The sequence below is a fragment of the Aphelocoma coerulescens genome, chromosome 11 (genome assembly GCF_041296385.1).
Source record: "Aphelocoma coerulescens isolate FSJ_1873_10779 chromosome 11, UR_Acoe_1.0, whole genome shotgun sequence".
Taxonomy (NCBI): domain Eukaryota; kingdom Metazoa; phylum Chordata; class Aves; order Passeriformes; family Corvidae; genus Aphelocoma; species Aphelocoma coerulescens.
The window spans coordinates 18359232-18363489 of NC_091025.1; the positions used below are offsets into that span (position 1 = coordinate 18359232).

The 4258-nt window shown below is 41.0% G+C and overlaps 1 long non-coding RNA gene across 1 annotated transcript; it reads left to right on the plus strand.

Annotated features, from left to right (window-relative positions):
* Nucleotides 1–674: 674 nt before the first annotated feature.
* LOC138117249 (uncharacterized) lies at nt 675–3271 on the plus strand. Its single transcript, XR_011154591.1, has 2 exons — nt 675–849; nt 3110–3271. It is a non-coding gene; the product is annotated as an uncharacterized lncRNA (long non-coding RNA).
* The last annotated feature ends 987 nt before the right edge of the window (nt 3272–4258 follow it).

Below are 4258 nucleotides of genomic sequence, written 5' to 3' on the forward strand. Positions count from 1 at the left end.
CCAGGCAGTAAGTGAAAGCAAGCTACAGCCTCGAGCACATTTGTAATTAGGTAAGTGACAAACACTTCAATAATGAGAAGGATAATAGAAATTCTGACAGGTCCTGTACTGGAGAGAGCTTGTGGGCACCACTGTAATAAATGAACAGAGATCTATTTGATTTTTTGTTAAAAGTGAGAAGCCCCAAGAGCTTCATGTTACTTCATTTAGTGCTTGGGGAGGCTGTTTATATGAGACTTTCCCCTACATTTTAAATCACTTATTGCTGCTTTGGCAGTGTCTGTTAGATTCCATTAGATTCATTAGCTCTTCTAAAGAGCATTGCTCTGTGGAAATAGCTGAAACAGCTGCCCTGTGTAATTTTGTTACTGCTTTAATTTACTGCGAATTCTGTTTTAACACTCCAGCTGTCAAATATAAAGAGGAAAAAACAATCAATATAAAAGCACTTTCTACCTCAGTATTCTTACATGTACAGTTTGGGGGAAGATGGCTGAGAAATAAACAAAGGTAAGGCTTGTTTTGTTATTTTCCAAGAGGTTTCTTGAAGCTGCTGGAAGTAGATAGCACTTCTGAAAATGTCAGCGATGGAGCACTTCGCTGTGGGGTGAGCTCTGCTCCTCTGCCAAACTGCTCCTCTCACACCATGAAACATCTGCCAGTCTCCAAGCCCAGCTGCCTTCTGCCCAGCACCACTTGTTCCCTCGTAGATCTTGGCCAAATTGGGGTCAGAAGATATAGACATGTGCTGTGCTGGTGTCCTTAGAGCCTTTTTTATTTCCTCCAGGAATATGGGATGAGGTTTCCCTGAGCATCTCTGTGGAGCTGCAGACCTGCTGCTGGAAATAGGTGAGTCCATTTGTGAAGCTCCTCTGCTTTTCTAACAGAAGCCTTTATGTGTTGTAGTGTATATCCTTGTTGCTTACAAGAACACAGAATTGCTTTCTTTTTATGGTCCCACCCAGACCATCCAGTGAGAAAATTCAGGGATCTCCTGTTGTTGTTGAATACTGATTAGGAGTACAAAACTGCAGAGCAGGTTATAAAAACAACTGATCTGATGGCAGTTCAGGCTCAGTAACTCTCCCAGAAGTTGATTGAGTAATGCCAACCTAAAACTTCAGTCTTTGTTACCAATATGTTACAAATACAGCTACAGAAGGGTTAAATCCATAAAGGAATAGCTTTTTTTTTTTCCAGATGGAGAGAGGGGAGCAAGAGGGAAAAGAGATTTTTATCTTTCATCTTTGGTTATGTTCTGATGCCTTTAGTGAATGAGGCAATCTCCTTAAATGGGACTTTAAGATGAGATCTAGTGCAGTATTTTCCCAGTGCCAGAGGGCAGGGCTGGATGAGATATTGGGAAGGAATTGTTCCCTGGGAGGGTGGGCAGGCCCTGGCACAGGGTGCCCAGAGCAGCTGGGGCTGCCCCTGGATCCCTGGCAGTGCCCAAGGCCAGGCTGGACATTGGGGCTTGGAGCAGCCTGGGACAGTGGAAGGTGTCCCTGGGCATGGCAGAGGATGAAATGAGATAATCTTTAATGTTTCTTCCAGCCCAAACCTTCCTGGGATTCTGTAAATATCTGGGATGAGTCTTATGTTCCACAGCTTTTTTCTACCAACCCTTGGCATTTGCCTGTAGAGATTTGCCTGTGGACTTTGCAAATACAGAAGGTCCATTGCCTTTTTTCCAACAGGCAGATCAAATAATATTTTCTTGAAAAAAGTGCCAATTTAAGCACAACCAGCCAGTTGTTGTGCTCAAAGTTGTTGTGCAGTCAGAAGGGAGATAGTGAAAGTTCTGAAGTGCTAATCTAGAAATGATACTGTCAGTGCTCTTCTCTGGAGGTCTTTGCTCTCAGACCATTATCTCCATTACCTGGGTCTTAACCTCTCTATTCTCTTTTTTTTAATTCAAAATGAAGCAATGTTTTTTGGAAACAGTCATGTCATTTCGTGTGCCAAATCCTGTGAATTAGGAATGCTACTGTTGTACCTCTAATAGGGAAATGGATCTCTTTCAAATTAAGTGCCTTTAAAAGCCATTTCTGGTATCCCAGTGATGCAGAGCACACAGACAGACCTTTTACTTCTCATATGTTATGTTACTTCAAATGTTAAATTTTAGATATCTGCTGCCAAAGGCAAATGTTTGTTTATGTCCTCCTCAACAGCTGTCATGTTAGTGTCACTCTTTCCTTATTTTTTCCTTTAATTACCTTTCAAAATATAGTTTTGAAGATGAAAGGCCAGGTACCATCTTTCAAAGGTCAGCCTTAACTGGCAGTGATGCTCATTGCAGTTTTCTGAAAGCCAGCTCCCTTGTCTCAGTAGATGAATATGTTGTTAGAGCACAGGTATGCAGCACATCCAGAACTGGTTTATTCTGTACTGTTCTGCTCTGCAAGCTTCCAACATGTTATCTTTTAGCACTAATTCCCAGCCAGAAGACCCACTTAGTCCCAGTGTATTCAGAATTAAGGTAAAGGTATTTCTAGTGTGGATAGTGCAATAATGGATGTGAAGTTTAATCAAGTACTTGCATGGATATAAATATATTTTGCCTTGTTCATTTGTTTCTAAACACACCAAGGGTGCCCAGCCTTTGGCTGAATGCAAAGCCTATCATAGAATTCTCTGTTTTATTAGGGATATAATATTTTTTTCCCTTTGCTGTTTATTCCTCTGCTGCCTGCTAACAGCTAAACAAGCAGGCAATGGTGCAAAAAGAAAACACACCCCTGAGAACTGACTGCATAAGTTACAGCATGGTCCAGTCTTTGCTGTTGGAATAAATGATTAGGAAATCAAGTGGTAAACTAAATACTGATTGAACTGCTTTGCTCAGGACTGCTGTTGCTGATAATCCCAATATTCTTTGCAGCATTAGCTAATCACATCCCTTGTTTGAAATAAACTCCTCTCAGATTGTCAGAGGACAAACTGAGTATGGAAAGTTAAGATATTTAGCACTGTAACAGTTCGCTGGTCTGCATTAACTGGGGAATTTGGAGAGCGTTAATTATCAATTTATATTTGCTGCAAACTCATCTGTTGCCAGTCCTTTGGGATTCAGGAAGTGTTGATCATGGTATTTTGTCATCCCCAGACCAACTAAAAAACTAAAGCCAGAGCGACTAAAGAGAACTGCTCCTGCTGAACTGAGATTGGCATTTGGCACCTGCAGCCTCATCCTGCCCAGAAAGGACCTCTGCACAAAAGGCAGGTGTATGAGAATCCTACCAGACCAATAAATTCCTGATAAATTCTTGGCCTGAGAGTCTTTCCTTACTTTACTATTACTCACCGGTCTGTTTGGGAAGGACATGATTGCTTACATCATTAACAAAGCTGGACTTAAGCAATTTGTCTACTCATTGGACACTTAGAATGAGCTTTTTTTTGCAGATATTTCTGGTCACAGCCAAAAATGGCTCAACAGAGATATTTTGGTTTAAAAGATTTGTATATATATTTATGTATATATTCGGTAATTAGATTTAATTCTTTAGATGGCTTCTTCATGCAAGGTGTCACCAAGGAGTCCCTTTACAGACAAAAAGCTGTTCAGAAAGTTCTTGAGCTTCCATTTCTGGGTATTTCAGAAACCTGTAAGGGTGCTGTTTGGAGGATACTTTCACATAGCCCTTCTCTACATCAGATGTGCTATTAAATGCTTTCATCACATCATTAGTTTTTCCCCAAAGACTTCATCATTATGCCACATATGGATAAACACTAACTTTGATGTTAAATAGGTCACCAAGCTGGGAGATGAAATTCCCCTTGCTCACAAGTTCCAGGTAGCTTTGTAGGTTTTGTACTTTACTGAGGCAGAGCATTCATATTGTCCAGTGATCTCCGTAAGAACACTTCCACCTTGGTGAAATAAATGTCCATTTTTAAAAATGGCCTATTTTAAATATTTTCCAGCTGAATAGGATACAACAGAAAAATGAGTGTCCACTTCAGATGTGTCTTGTCATCTGTTCATGGTGGCCTCATTAGCTAATCTTGTCCATTTGTTGATGAGTAGGACATAGGTGTCTTCCAGAAGAACAACAGAACCACCTAAAGACATCCATAAGTGACTATTTCAGGAGAGTCAGAAATCCAATTCTATTCTGTACTGGCAGAATGATGTATTTTGGAAGGTGTTTGACCTGGAGAAGGAAGCAACCTGCCCCCCAGAAACACCTCTCCAGTAGCTAACACTCATGGCACTGCCACTCATCCTCAGGCATGTTCAAAGACCCAG